This window comes from Mercenaria mercenaria, unplaced genomic scaffold, assembly GCF_021730395.1.
Source record: "Mercenaria mercenaria strain notata unplaced genomic scaffold, MADL_Memer_1 contig_595, whole genome shotgun sequence".
NCBI classification, from domain to species: Eukaryota; Metazoa; Mollusca; class Bivalvia; order Venerida; family Veneridae; genus Mercenaria; species Mercenaria mercenaria.
The window spans coordinates 44,411-61,533 of NW_026463477.1; the positions used below are offsets into that span (position 1 = coordinate 44,411).

The 17,123-nt window shown below is 33.7% G+C and overlaps 1 long non-coding RNA gene across 2 annotated transcripts in view; it reads left to right on the top strand.

Annotated features, from left to right (window-relative positions):
• The window catches only part of LOC128554655 (uncharacterized), a 30,620-nt gene extending 15,094 nt beyond the window's left edge, over positions 1-15,526 (top strand). The window contains exons 6-7 of one of the 2 annotated variants that reach the window (XR_008369659.1): positions 3,035-3,179; positions 6,703-15,526. This is a non-coding gene — a long non-coding RNA (uncharacterized LOC128554655). The remainder of the gene's footprint in view (positions 1-3,034; positions 3,180-6,702) is intronic. The other variant, XR_008369658.1, reaches the window with a different exon arrangement.
• Positions 15,527-17,123: the final 1,597 nt, after the last annotated feature.

Here is a 17,123-nt window from a genome sequence, read left to right on the forward strand (position 1 = left end):
CTCGCGTAATAATTGACCAATAAGAACATCCTTGTTTACTGCCGAGCGACAATTTAGCGTCAAACATGTTAGCTGTTCATTTTGTCCATTCAATTTATTTCCATTTTTCTTAGGGTATATAAGGTTGCTTAAGTTTACACCTCTGAAAACCGCTGGTTTACCGTAACCACGTTTGCTATTGTTCAAGGATGATGTTATATTTAGCTGCATTAAAGTTATTTCCCCTTGATGCAGTTAAGCCATTTTGTTTTTCAAATATTTGCCAAATTGTGTTCATACAAAAAATCGGATTCGTTTCAATGAAAGTCAAATGAAAACATATGATTTATTTGATAATAGGCTTTATTATTTTGGTACGGGTAAATACGTATTGATGCATGCCGCTTTTTCTGTTTGTTTTTCCTGTCCAAATATGGACCGTCTCGGTAGCCTAGTAGCAGAGCGTCCGCTTCTAGTGCCGGAGGTAGTGGGTTCCATCCCCGGCCGTGTCATACCAAAGACGTAAAAAATGGTACTAGCAGCTTCCTCGTTTGGCCCTCAGCACTAAGGGGATAGTGCTAGGACTGTTCAGCCCGGTGTCAGTATAATGTGACTTGATGGGGTATCATGTCACATGTCTACGGCGTGATATACCAGTGAGACAGCATTATAAAGTTATTTGGGGCATGGGCAGAAGATCAATTGCTTTTTCGTTTCAATGAATCAAAGAGTGCGGTTCGCTTGTATGGAGGGGGGGGGGGGGGGGAGATACTTGTGATGCAATCCCTCAAACAATTGCTCTTATTGCTCTTAGCTGTTTAAGTGCGTGCACATGAGCACAAAGTACTGAAGGAGAGCTAAATTGTGATCGCCCATTGTGCGCTGACATTGTCATCAACAGTTGCTTTTTGAATACACCTGACGCATATTGCCTGTACCAATAAAAACTTGGTCAGAATGTTTGTCAATATAAAAATGTTGAATAGTTAAAACTACCCACATGGTCACTTGATTTATTAAACTGGTACCTGTAAACCCTTCTCAATACGACTTAATAAAATACAATATCCATTTATTTTCTCATTACATATGACAGAATGAGGAAATAATATGACAAATGTTTGTACTAGGCTGTTACATGTGTTTACATAACAAAATAATGAGAGAAAAAAGAAGAATCAAATATTCTTATAGCCTTTTACAAAACAGTACATATGTATAGATACTATTACGTGTGTAGTAATACGTAGTTTAAATCAAAACGGCAAATATCAATATGAAGTTGATTATCTTAAGATGTCTAATTCTAATGGCAAATTTTCATGGCTCTTAATTTGAAATACCATTAAAATATTACGAACTCATTAAAATTGAATCTGACATATTTAATGAGACCATTAATCAGTTTTTAATAATTAACGGTCATTAACAGAGTATTAAAAAAATAATGGCCCAATTAGTATTCACTACTTTATGTGGAATTAAGGGGTACTTACTTAATGGCACATTAATTTCATGCCAATCAAAATTTTTTATGGAATTTTAAGGAGCCAGTTAATTTATTCTAATGATTTATTTTAAGCAGCTTTTCATGGTCATCAAAGTCATTTTAACAAGGTATATTTTACCAGGGTTCGAATATACTTATTTCATGACTTTTCAATATATAGCATTAAAACTATGGTCATAAAAATCCCACTAAATAGTAAGAAGTATTCGGTGAATATCAATGGTGACCTGTTAAAACTCTGTTAAAAACGTTTAAAAAAAAAATAGGCCAATTTAATGACCCTTTTCATGGCATGTGCATCCAGTAGTGTATATTTAATGCATATTGATCACTAAATCCTCCATAGCGTTATTGGTAACAGTGGGAAAATTCTTTATTGCCGTTGCCGTCCGGTATCAAGTCCCTACGCGGTCATCATTTTTTTTTTCTTTCTTTTTTTTGACCTGGCATATTTAAAGTACTTTAGAAACAAAAACTCATATTCTAATGTTCACAATTTAATTAAACTTAAATTTGAAAGAAGGATACTTTTATCCAACATCTGATGGTCGGTGTCTTTTAAAGATATTAGGTAACCGTACATTTCTCGGAATCATAGAGCACCAAAAGCACAGCCTCAGAGCCACGCATTTGAAAAGTAGGCCCGCAAAAAGAAAGCAGTAATGAAAAAATAATTTACAGACTGGTTGCTTCAAAATCTAAGAAGTACAGGTAGTTTAAGCCAAATAAAGATAGAGGGTTGGGGGAGTGGTAAGGGGTAAAAATGAGGGAGGGGTGGTGGTGGTGGAGGAAGTTGAAGGAAAAAAAAGAGCAAGGATGGATATTAAAAGGGAATGCTACGTTCCTTAATCACTGTTACACTACAGCGTAAACCACAATAATGCAGACATTTATGTACCAAAGGTAAACACACAACCGCACACAACTTACTGACATGGTAAAACAGAAAAGTAAGATCCTAAAAATATTCTAAAAATTAACAAACTCTTAGAATTATATATTGTAAGTAATATATCGCAATTCCAATCTTACTTTTAACCTTAATATAACTTTATAAAGTCAAATATATAAATGCAATCCAACGAAGTTCATGTTTAGATTTATTAAGGGGCGAGTTTTGCTTTCTAAGAGAACAACTTAATTTAAACAACACGACATCGTCGTCCTGCCTTACTTGATGAGAACTTTTGTTTTATTTGACACTTTATTGCATTTATTTCGAAAGCCAATATCTACATTCCTATTTTCTGCATTTTTCTGAGTCAATTTATTTGAAAATGCGATTCGTGAAAGTTCGTGAAATGAAAAACGCTTGATGATAGCATCTTACGATTTTGCATATATTTCAACACGAAAGTATCGTAAATTTCAAACGTCATACGCTTCAATGTTTACAAAAGTGTACTTGTTACTATGGAGCGAACCAAATACCAACTTAATGACTGATTAACTGGTGTTCAGTTTTGCTTTCTCAAGGCCTCGCAACGTTATTATTAAGAGTGTATAATATGCTGTTTTCGTCTAAGACGTTTGTTTATTTGGCAGTCTACAGACATCAAAAAGTGAGAGTGCTTCTTATGATGAAAACGAGGGAGGAAATGCGGGCTGTCACAGATTATAACCCAGGAATCCATAGTCTGATTACACGGGAGAAAACTTCTCATGAAGGTCGGAGGTTCAAAAATGGAAGGTATCAAGAACACTTAAATATTTGAAAACCATATTTATTATCAATAAATAGCTTATTATTCATATGCTTGCCCACACAAATACACCGGTTTAGAAGGTTATGGTAATTCAATGTTTCGATTTCATTTCTGTGAGGCCACACCAAATTCATTATTTGGTCAACTGACTTGCCGCTCCCATTTTGTTTTCAATTTTCAGAATCGGAATGAATCTCTTTCTGTTTTTGAAAATTTGCTTCCGCTCCCTCCTTTTTTTTCTTGCAGACTGATTTCCAAATGTCATAGCGGAACTTTTCAATGTAAATTGCCTTTTTTCCTGTGTATGTAGTGAGACAGGGATTCATAAAATTTGATTTTTTTCATAGTTGTCTATTAACACACCAGGAAAACATGTTCCGGCCTCTGTATTTGTCTCAAAAATTGAATAAGTATGCAAAACTGACAGCCGATGTGACAGTTGTGTAAATATATCTGATTTCGCTGGTTATTTACTTCCCAAAACGAACATCAACATCTCATTATTTACAACAGTGTCAGCATTGATTGGATAGCACTAAAATAATGAACAACCGCCCCGGTAGCCTAGTGGTAGAGCGTCCGCTTCGAGTGCGGGAGGTCGTGGGTTCGATCCCCAGCCGCGTCATACCAAAGACGTAAAAAAAATGGTACTAGTAGCTTCCTCGCTTGGCGCTCAGCATTAAGAGGGTAGTTCTAGGACTGGTCAGGCCGGTGTCAGTATAATGTGACTGGGTGTGGTATCATGTCTTGTGTCTACGGCGTGATATTCCAGTGAGGCAGCACTATAAAGTTGGGCATTGTGCTCACTGCTACAAATAGACACCGTCGTTTATATGACTGAAAAATTGTTGAAAAAGACGTTAAACCCGAACACACACATAAATAATGAACAGGTGGTGCATTGTATAATTCAATTTGGACTACAGATCCAGTGTTTCATCATTAAAATCTAATTTTGTATATTCGATACAACAGTAATTGTTTCGGGCAGCTGTAATAATAACGGTTCTATCATCAGAAATGTGTTGTGATTACACATTATCCCGTTCGTCCTTCAGCAAGAAGATAGTAGGTATTGTTAACAAACTGCAAATTTTGCTAAAGTTTTTAGTAAAATGATAACTGATATCAAATACATTTTCCAAATATCCTCACATGATTTATCCATTCTAAAATGCTGATTAGATTATCCATCAAAATTGTATATGTTTCGGGTAAATTTCTATTTCGGCCATGTTAATACCCTTTGTACTCATGGGAAGATTTAAGTTCTCTTACCTATCCAGTCCATGAAACTATGAATAGCATACCTTGTATTGAAACCAAAAATTGACAAAAAAAAAGTTTGATAAAAATTTAACAAGTCTGTGGTCTTGTCTGTTTGTGCATTTTTAGGACAAATATAGCAAGGGCAATGGAATTACATACATGTGTTTGTGTAATACAATCTGACATTTGTAAAATACATGCTTTTAGGTTTGTTAGGGTTCAAGCCTTTAACATTCGTACATTTACCTATTCAAGAAGTTATATAGAGATTAGACATTTTTATGCTTGTCCTGCTGCTTACACTTATAACATGTAAGAATAAAGTATTGTTGACATAACTTTGATTTTAAAGAATGGTATATCCTTTACAAAATTTTTCAACTGTAAAAGACCTGCATTTTTGTTCAAAATTCCAGTCATGATTATTTCAATTTTACACCTGTAGATTTTATATAAAAACATTGATTTTACAGCTGCTGTAGATTTCAATTACAGCTGTAAAACGATTGTAAGACAGGTCGAATTATGCAAATGAGATGCAGCAGTTAAAAATACTTACAGCTGTAAAAATAAAAATGTAAAAACAAAAATTACAGCCGTAGAAATATAACAGGCGTTGAAAAAAAGGGAACTTTATTTTAAAGGAAGAAAGCATGCAGACGTACAGAAAAATGTTTCAGGAGTAATTTGAATACACTTGAAAGGGTAGCACTTGCACGACAAAATAAATGATCTAGTAAGTAAAGAACAATATTAGACATGTTTCTAAAACAGCAACTGCAAAATTAAAGAGTAGGATACAAACTAGAAACTACATCATATCTTGTTTATAAAACATCCTTTTTCATTAAAACATGATAATCTTGTAATTATTTCCTTTAAACTTATCAGTTTCAAGTAAAGAGTAAATTGTTAATGCATGTATAAGTCGTTTTACATCTGTATTATAAAATAAAACATTTGCAATTTCTTCATAATGGCTAAAATTCGAATATTTTAAATGATGTGGTGTCTAAGTGAATTTCAGTTATATCCCACCAAATTGTATTAAAATTACTGCCAGTATTCATGTTTCACTTAGTTTTGAGACAGAACCATTTTACAGCTGTAACTTTCAACTAAATTTTCTACAGCTGTATTTTTGAGACCTGCATTAGCAATTAAATTTACAACTAAATTGGGCCATCTGGCGAAATTGCATTAAAAGATGACGGACACTACAATATATAGATCATGGGTACCTAATGTAATGGTGAGGTGGTTGTAGTGTTTTTCATATATATTATGATTCATGTAATACACTACATAGCAGTAACAACTTTTCTATCGTTATGTAGTGAGATAAAAGCATAGAGAAACCCTTTGTGTATGCGGCTAGATACGGCACTGGTTTGCATAGGGTACACTCTTAGCCAACACATTAGTTCTACACACTAAAAATATGGTCAAATTGCCAGATTTTCTTATATCCACCATCTGTTCTTTCAGTTGTTAACATTTCTCAATGTCTGTATATATTACAATGCAGCGTGTCCCGGTAAACACAAAGATACATTGGCTTCAGGTGTTGGGTGGCTGTATTTTTGGGGCAGTTCGTCATTAAACCTTCAATATTTAAGGATCTTTGGTTGTTTTATCTTTTTTCAAGCCTTTTTGGTGTGTTTTCACAGTGCTAGTTGATGCTTGGGAAACGTATTTTTTTTATTTTTGTTCTTCAATTTTTCTTCAATTTATTTCATTTTTTTATTTATTTATTTTTTATGGTTTTTTTTCATCTTTTTTTTTTTTCTTTTTTTTTTTAGATGACCAAGGAATTAATTTGGTGTGGTCTATTGTATTTTTACAGAAGGATGAATGTAATATGAGATCATTTAAGCCAAAAAATAGTTTAAGTGTCACAGTGGCACTAAATTGAGTTCCGTCGTATTTTACATGTACTGCTATTAGGTCACATATATAGTTCGTTGATCATTTGAATATATTTAATTTAGAATTTACTTTAGGCAAAATCATCTTAATGAAAGACAATATAAAGTATGAAATTTTATCACATTTAGACATACTCATGACTACCTAACAGCTAAATTTAATTTTATTTAGATATGATGACAATGAATTCAGAATGGTTATTATGTTTCATAAAACTAAATACGGTCGCTATTGACCAAGTTATGTCGATCAATATGGATAACGCTGGTCCAAATTGCATTAATTTTCATAGTAATGTTTTACCTTCAGAGTTTCACCTTTAGATTTAAACACACGACTAAAGATGGCTACAGATAAACATGATGAACCACAGTTGTTCCACCGATACAAAAAACGCTCAGATATTGATTGGCTGTTATTTATATAGTGTCATAATGTTCCTATCTCATGCTACTGAAGTATATTGAAGTTGATTTGCGGGACAGTACATCTGGCCACGTTTGTAGTGTCTGATATTTTATCAATATGCTGACATAATTCCAATATTATATCGATTATCTTAATCGAGACGGGTTGATCTTGTGTTTGCTATTTGCACATATCTTTGATATTCGCTCCAAAATCTTGTGACAATACCTGCATTGTTTACTGTTACAATATCATATAGATATGTTTGCACTGAAAGTTAATTATATATGTCAATCTTTTCTTTTCACTTGCTTTTAATTACTTAATTAACGTTATAAATATTATTAATATAAGAAAACATAACATTTTATTTACGTTTTAAATATTAGGTTATTCAACATTGTTCTGTACAATACGGAAATATATTTGGACGAGTACCCGGCTTGGAAAACCATATTAGACGAGCCGCTAGGCGAGTCCAATATGGTTTTCCCAACTAGGTGCGGGTCCAATTATATCTCGTTTCGAGCAGTACAATGTTAAACAACCTTTTCATTTCATTTTTTTTTATTTTAAATACAACTAAAATGATTCACTGAACATAGTTTTTCTGCCTTTTCTGATTTCAAGACGCATAAACAAACTCTCTACATAGAGCGCCTTCTTCACACTTTATATTCGGAACATATTCACGCGTTTCGGGCTTTATCGTATATTTAACATGAGGAGGTTGAAACGTCCAAATACGAAAAAATACAGGATTTTTGTACCCACGTGCGTCGAATCATGCGTTGTTTTTTCACGGCTATACAAAAAATATAGATATAGAATAATAATGTGTATTTCTGAAAAATGTCAATATCGCTTAGTATTATTTTTGTATGTAATACAGAATTATTGTGTATAAATTCTGGATTAAGAGCCATTCTGAATTAAGCATTTCATATGTTGCTTTCAATTGTGATTCAAAGCTTAAATAACTGCCGTATTTTTGTTGCTATTCTTAAATCTAGACAACCTTTTTGTCGGACAAGATAGAAATATTATACAAACAAGTGAACAATAGAGCTCGTTTTCGTAAATTATCTTTAGTAATGCTGTTAACATAAGTTCAAGCTTTTTTTGGTTGTGATTTTTTCTTGTGTCGAAGTCAAAACCATAAGTCCTATTAACATAATCAACACACCCACCACATTGACTCTGCAAAGAAACGAAACTTTGTCTTATTTGGTAACAACATGTAATTTCTTTGTTGCATGAAAAGTAAAGGTAAAACTTAAATTTGTAAAATCACTATAGCTGCACTCCTAGTGTTGTAAAATGTTTAAATTATATGTTTTCCTGACAGGCATTATATTGGGAGAGAGGTTAATGTATTGGTCAGGGAGAACTAAGTGATTTTTCAAAAGCCATGATTTCAATGTTTTTTTTTTTTTTGTTTTTTTTTTTTTTGCTATGGGTCTTCGTAACATGTAAGCCTGCGAGGTACCAAAGAAGAAAGAACTGTCAACAATAATTATACTGCAAAACAAAAAGATATTAATGTTGCCGTCATTTTGAAGAACTTTTTCTCTCTAAGGTCGTTTACCCAGTGTGCCGCAGTGAGTTTTCATGAAACTGCATGTTTCACTTCCAAACTGCATGAACCATTCAATATATCTTTTTCGCCAGTAATCATTGATAAAAAAATTATTTTATAAACTGAAATGTTTTCAATATGCATCAAACAAATATAACACAAATGAGAGACAGACCACTGTACATTGTAAATGATTACAAATGTATATGAATTGAATTGGTATGGAATTCCATATAATTTAATCCTTGAACAATTCAGTAGCCCTTTAAGTTACCTTCTGCTGACTTAATTCTAAATAAAACTGATTAAATGCTTTCAGTTGTCAAAAATGGCACCTTGCAGATCCCGTTGCTTAAATGTATTCAATGTATAATGTAGAAGGTAGTTGAAGCAAATTTTAAGTTTTGTCTTTGTGAAAGTACACTCGTAACAAGTTCTTTGAAAAACACCTCATCAATATATAGCAAGTTTTTCCTTCAGGAAAAAATGTTTTCAGGAAATTAAATGTCACTTTTTCAATCATTAAATCTCATCTAACATGGTGATTTCTTCTGTGATACATGAACCGTCACATTTGTCGCTTTTGAACATTCTGATTGTGATGAAATACACTTTTGCACAATTGCATGTTTTAGTTAATTACAAGCCTATGAAAACATCTTGTATAAGGGGACCTCCGTGGCCGAGTGGTTAAGGTCACTGACTTCAATTCACTTGCCCCTGATAGATGTGGGTTCACGGAGGGGCACCTGGGGTCTTCCTCCACCAACAAAGCTGGAAAGTTGCCATATGACCTATAAATTTGTCGGTGAGACGTTAAATCCAACAAAATATATGAATAACAAACATCCTTTATAAAATGTCCCGATTGTTTATTAAACTAAAGCTCTATTCGTGAAAATCGGGTTTGGGTTAAACTTTTCTTAATGTATGCGTTTCTCAAAATATTTTGATGAAATGCTATAATGCGACATACTAACTACTTAATTGGCCTTTTGTGAGTTATCGAAATCATATTGAACAGACTGCGGCTGTAAGGGTCCGCGTACGGCACCACCATGTGAAAGCGTAACATTACGTCTTGGTCAACTGCGTTGGAAACGCAAGATATAATTAAACCTTTTATTATTAGACAAACTGGCAAATTTGTTAATTTTGTAACGATTAGCGACTTCAGTAGATTTTCACTATTCTTATCCGGCGATTATATATCGGCAATTATATATCCGAGTAAACCTTATCGGAGCATGAGCTGCATGAGAGGAAGTCACGCTTCGTTAAACACAATCAAATTACAGCCTTAATACCCTTAACAATTATGCATACTCTGTAAATCGACGCATTACGATAATCTTCTTGGATTAAATTTAAATGATTTAAGATTTCTGTAATTTAGTGTCTTACCGCTTCTATTCCTCATTATTTACCGCCATGAAACGGACAGTACAACTGAAAGCTTGCGTACAATAACAAAAAAGAAGCAATGCGTTTAAATCATTTATTAGTAAAATGTTGCAAATATCACAGAAGATATTGTATTGCATAATTTTGACAACAGTTTATTATTGTTAACATCAGCCTGTGTCTATAGAGTGTTTCCCTGTAGCCAAAGCCGTCATTCCATAACAGAATCTGACCCACAATTTAGTTCTAATTTAATCAAAACAGTTTTGTAACGTACCAATTGTTTGATAATAAAGGTGAAGTTGTAAGTAATTTGACCGCCTCCCAGCAGGTACACCGACGATTAAACAACGTTGAAATAAAGTTGAAATATGGTTTGAAATTACGTAAAAGTTTCATGTTAACTTTACTGGTGGCTCGCAGTTTTATAATAAATTTGTACTTTTTGTATCTTTGAAATTTTCTACAAAAACATATTTAGCATTTCTTGTACATTGTTTGGTTTAATAGCTCTTGGAACAAAAAAAAAAAAATCATGAATTTTGCTGTTTTGTAACATGTTTCATGTAACATGGTCAGTTATATTAGACGGAGCTCATAGATTGCTACCAACGTATTAACAAATATTCCTCAGCAAATTACACATGTCTTTTTGCGTGCGTGCATGCTTGCGTGCGTGTTTGTGTGTGTACGGGTTTAGCGTCTTTTTCAAGCATGTTCCAGTAATATAAACGACGGTGTGTCCTTTTAGTATTGACCGCAATGCTCAATTTTATAGTGACGCCTTACTTGAATACCACTCCGTAGTCCCGTGACATGATGACATACCAAATCATATTATACTGGCACCAAGCTGTCCAATCCTACAGTTAATCCCTTGATGCCGAGAGCCAAACTACTACCACTTTTCCTTGATATGACGAATTCAGGGAGCGAACCTTATGGTGCTTTTGTCCCAGCTTTGAAATATACAAAGTAGCTGAGGACAATTAAGACCTAAAGTAACACATTTGATCACGTGCATTTAAGTCAAAAGGAGGAGTGTCGGTTTTAGAGAATTTCGAATAGGACAATGCATGGAACTCTAATGGACTGATCCTGCCTCACTTCTTTTAAGTAGCATGTGCTACTGAACAGATACCAAACAAAACATAGTTTATATTGGTTTAAACAACGTCTTTCCTCCAACTGCAAAACAACAAACGCCTCCCACCTCAGGAAGAGAAAATGACCTATGATTGTGTCGGGGGCCTCCGTGCCCGAGTGGTTAAGGTCGCTGACTTCAAAAACACTTGCCCTCATCGATTAGGGTTCGAGCCTCAATCGGGGCGTTGAATTCTTCATGTGAGGAAGCCATCCAGCTGGCGTACGGAAGGGAGGTGGTTCTACCCAGGTGCTTGCTTGTGATGAAATAATGCACGTAGGGGCATCTGGGGTATTCCCGTGCGTGTTAGTGAGACGTTAAACCAAACAAAATAAATAAATGAATCAATATTACCTTTTGATGTCACATATTGCGAATATACACAATTTTGAAGTAAATTTTAATCAGAATTTATTCTTTTAAGCAACGAGGATTTCAATTAGCTTAACCTAAAACTTAATCTCAGAATTAGTGCATCTGGGTGATCTTCGCCGTGTCGAAAAAAAGAAAAGCAAAACAAAACAAAACAAACAAAAAACGACATCCAAAAGATCATCTATAAAATAATTATGCGGGCAGTATGTTTGTGGTGAACATATGATTATTTTATATATTATAAATTACAGTTCTTCAACGAATTTTATGTTTGCTGCAATCATGATTATTAGGAAAACTTGGAAAATGTGCCTCGTGACTTTTGATCTTATTTGTCATATTGTTACTTCACAGTTTAATAAAGGACCTCGGACATTTTCCTTCTCAGATTGCCTATCCAATTATGTAAAAACTGACCTTGCTAAAATTTCATGATAAAGATAATTGGAGATCATTTCTTGATATATTCGACTAATTTTACAAGTTTGTGAACATTTCTCATTCTGATTTCTTTTGAAATATTAACATTTATCATTTTTTCAGTTTTAAACATCTTTACCCTAGTGATGCAACAAAATATTTTTCACGCCTTTGTAAAAAATATTATATACGTATGCTGAAAAAATGACAATTAAGTAAACTGAGAAACTAAACACACCAAAGATGCATATACAGGGATCATTAAAAAAACAAATGATTCGTCCAGAACGTGCCCAAATGTGTCATAAAATAATAAAACCCATACATCCCTGGACCCTAAGCAGTCCCCTATTCCCATCCGCTGCAACTGAATAAGGCCAGCTACGCCAATGCATGTCAAATAATTTGAGGCCTGCTACATCACTGCATGTATTTAAACATAGCCCTCGCTAAAATAACCGTTCATTTTTGTACATGCGTATGTCAGTACAGTATAACAATAGATGTCAAGAAAACAGACAATAGGCTATGGTTGTTACATAAGTTATCGTTGGGGCACAGGCTAAAAGAACTGAAGTAGAGATATGTGCTAAAAGTTTAAGTTTTCGCTTTTCTATTATTTTGAAATAAAGTTATGTTAATGGTCTTATTTCAGTAAGAAAAATACACATTTTACATTTTTTCAAAAAAAAAATATATATATATATATTACCCTTCGTCATAAACTGTTCGAATTTTAAGACAACGAATATGAATTGAAAATTAGTTTATGTGACAATTTGATAAGAATACTACGTATTTAAGGTATTTGGAGCCATTATATAAATGTATGAATGTATCAGCTATTGATTTGACCCTAGCATAGTGTCCGATGTCCTTCACAGATGATCGTTAACCTTACTGTGTGGTATTAAAACAAAATGTATCAAATATATTAAAAAAGAAATTGATATAATTCTTTTAGTATGATGAGCTGTATCATGTTTGGACCTTTTGAAAAGCAAAGAAAGGATGTACTTAATGGCTGTGTATCAAATAATCAAAGTTTTCGAGTGGTTTGTCGCTTGATAAATTACGTGAGAAAGGAGCGAAAGCGAAACCTCAGCTTTGAAATATTGTTATAAAATCATGCTGGTTTTCATTTCTATGAAAAAGGCAAAGACATATATATTTTGCAGTTAACAACTGTTGACGTGCGGATCGGTTAGAAAAGAGCAAGGCGTACTTTTCATTACGACAATGTTCTATAAGAACCATGTAATCATGAACGGTAAAATGTTCTAACCCATTGCAATCAAGCATGTTGTACCTAAAATGCGCATAACTGGGTACTGTGCATACGGACTATATGGTAATTTATCTTCCATCGTGCACCAGTCATATTGTCTCAGTATTTTATATCACAGAGGCACTTTTCATATTTTATACTTTCGTCAACGTTACAAAGATACTTAGATGAACTCTCTTAATATAGCTCCGGTCGATGTTACAAAATTGTTCTGACTGACTGATATGGAAGTGTATGTTAATTTTCGTTTAATGATAAGTGAACACTAGACTTTGTATAATTATGCAACATTAGTGGGCAATTTGAATGAAATAAACAATAAAAGTGTGCCTCAATATAATTTCAAATTCAAAATCATTTCTGAGATGGCTCTCATTTATAATTTGGAGTCTTCCCGTAAAACTGTGAATATTTTTCTCTATTCTGTATGTGTTTGATTACATTTCGCCTACCATATCCACATGGCCGTGTCTTCTAGACAAAAAGTTCATTAAAGAAATTCCAAGTGTTTTTCTGCAAAAAAATGCGGAGTGTCACTGCGATATGAAATATTGAGACGGTGTGACTGGTGCACGATGGAAGATGAATTTCCCCATGTCCATGCATATTACCTAAATGCGAGTTTTAAGTGAAAAAATGCGCGGTTGAAGTGGGTTAGTATATTCTACAGTCCATGGCTGTGATTTTTAAAGTATACGTAGGGTTAAACATTGCAGTGTTTTATTTTCTCGTCAGGTGTCAATGGTCTCACTCTTACCAATGTTGTTTGGTGGAAACAACTAAGGATCTGGTATTAACAACATTACCTTCAAGTATGTCTGATAATACATCAGGAAAACAAAACGGTCCACTGAAGAGTTAGATTGTGCCACTGATATGACCGAATTAAAACTGTTCATTCAATTTTATTACATAAATTTCAAGAAACAAATAGCAACTCTTTTCTTTAAATGAGTCATTGAATTACATTAAAATCAACATATATGTGTGTGCGTGCGTGCGCGCGCACGTGAGTATGAGTGTGTGTGTGTTTTCCGTAAAATTTGTAAAATCAGTTTCATAATATCTATAGCAGTGATGTTCGTTGTCTATAATATCTTGTGTCATTATTAGATTGTAGGGAGAGTAATGAACTGTGATATGAAATCTATGTATTAAACAAGATACACGTTCTATGTTTTGTTTTGTATGTGTAAAATGCTACGTTTTATTTGCAAGTTTTTGTATGACATAAATTATCACGAATAAATCAAATTTAAATAGAATTCATAATCAGTTAGAATGTGACAGTTACTTGTCATTTCCTTCATAGACATATTTAAAAAGAAATATTTCCTAGTCAATAGAAAGACTTGTATCTCTTCTCTTAGTCTTAGCGTTGTATATAGTTATTTCCATTTATGTCTAATCTTTTTGTTAATTATCTATTTTTCACTAGCTATTAGAAAGGAACAACAGCTGCAGTATATCAATTATTTCTGGTACAACAGTTATTATTCTTCTCTCTTTTTGTAAGGATGAATATAATTATGTCTATATATGTTTGATTTTCTAAGTTTTTTGGTAGAGTACTATATCACACTTGGAAAGAGCTACTGCTTGCACAATAATCGTATGTCTACTATTAGGCAATTATTTTGTAAAAGTTTTGCTAAATTTGATACGTATTATTTTCAATACGTTTTTATACAATATTATAGCTTACAACATCTATATATGTTTGTATGGTATGTAATGCACATTCTGAGGTAATGTTTAGACCAAAATGAGCCATGTTTGAACCAAAATTCTTAAAATCTTAAACCAAATGCATAATATTTTTTTTTCAAACAAACTGACATTCCTGACCTAAATAGTTGGCATGCTAAAAGTTGGGTAGGGGAGACGACACGTGACGACACGTGACCTTTTTACTCTGCCTGAAGCAGAGCGGGGAAGGTATTCAGGAAGGTTCTGTCTTCACAAATTACACGTAGCCGATTTTGATAATATACGAAATACTATGCACGAAATACTATGGTAAAGGTGGCGTTTCACAGTTGATCAACATAGAAGTATCAGCAACGTTTTCAATCTAATGATATATTTAAAGACTGGCGGGGAATAAAACGAGAGCAGAAACTGTTTGCGTAAATCATTTACAAATAATCATAATAGAAAAATCAAGTTGATGAAGTTATTTACTAAAGATATTGCATATGATATGTAAATGTCGTTCCCAGTTGTGCTGCACTATTATTTTTCTATATTGATGACTTATTGTATACATTGTTCATTATTCATTGAAACTATTTTACTATTGTGTATTTAGGTATTGCGAATTTAACTTCTTCGGATATTCTAAATTCAGTTTAGATTCTGTTAGGAATTTTGCTTTATTATTGAGTGGATTCAACTTAGACAATGCTATGACATGGGCTGTTCTTGCATATCAGAAATTGACTTAACATCTAGTTGATAAATTTTATGGAATTTGAATCATAACTTTTAGAAATAAATATTAGTATTGTGAATACTTGTTGGTTTGTTTTTCTTATACCTTTTAGCTTGCCTGAGCCCAAGGCTCATGGTTAGCTTTTGTGACCTCTCAATGCACGTCGTCCGTCGTGCGTCCGGCCACTTTGTGAATTACACCAAACTTCACAAGAATGATCCTTCAAGTTGGTTCTTCCATGCAGAACTCAGTTAGCATAGCAACCGAAAGAAAAAAAAAATACACAAGAACTTCTTGTCCAAAAATAGAATATTGATTTCTATCATCATCTTATTCTTCTGTATGAGGATTGTTCAAATGGTGACCCTAGGGTGGAAAGAGGCCCTCACCGGGGATCTCAAGTTTTATATAGATATTTATAAAGGACAAAATTTAAAATGTTCTTGTTTGAAATACAAGAACTAGGCTTTGATAGTTGGAGTGTAGCATTGTTGTGATGGTCTCTACAAGATTATTCAATTTACTACAATGGGTAAAAAAAGCCCTGCTCAAGAAAGTCTCAAGTTTTATATAGACTTATAAAGGAAAAAAACTTTTTTTTTCTTTCTAAAATTGCATGGCCGCCTAGGCTTTTGATATTTGGCAGGTTGCCTTGCCTAGTGTTCCTCTACCAAAATTGTTCAAAGTATGCCCTTGGCAGAAAAGAGGTCCTGCCCTGGGGGTTTCAAGTTTAACAAAGACTTAAAAGAGGAAAAATATTCTTGCCAGAAAGCTCAAGGTCCAGGCCTATGATATTTGTTATGGAGCATTGCCGAGTGGATCTTTTACAAGGCTGCTCAAATTAAGTCTTAGGGAATAAGAGGTCCCAGCCTGGGGGCTCACTTGTTATAGCGGTATTAAATGAAAATAAAACTTCAAAGGTTATCAGACCATATTTCTTAGACTGTTAAATAGAGAATAACAGGCTACTGTCCTTTGATATCAATGTTATCAGGTCGAGGCTGATATGGGCTGGAAGGGGTGAGGGAACCGAACCCCTTCCGCCCATATCAGCCGAGACCTGATAACATTTGATATCAAAAGACAGTAGCCTGTTGTTCTATTTATCATGAAACTCATACAAACTGCCTAGAAAAACATATATCTTCATTTCTTAAAAAATGTCTTCTGAAGCAAAAACTTAAATTTATATTTTACAGATTTGAAAATTCATTCGCCCCTGAAACTTCTGAACGAAACAATACGGCAGTCATATTAAATTCAACTCCGACAATGTTTTTGAATTCCTGATATTCTTGTAAAAAAAATAACAATGAAATAAACTCTTACCTGCGTGAAAATAAAAAAACATCCTCTTGGATAAACCAGAACATGCTTTATTTCCATAGATCTATCATGAAATATTTGACTCAGACAACTACATGTCCAAAGCGCTGAAAATTTCACTTCCAGTTCCAGACTTTATATTTTTTAAATCACTAAATTTACACTGATCCAAGAATTATAATTAACTGATTCAAGAATAATAATTAACACAAATACATTAGCTAATACTTGATAAAATGTGCATGCCTTAAATAAGGCATAATGCACCTGTCAATATTTTGCCCGCCCGGAGGAGCGGCGGGCATACACGGGACTTTAGACAGAAGACCATTCCCGACAGGCGGGAATTTGA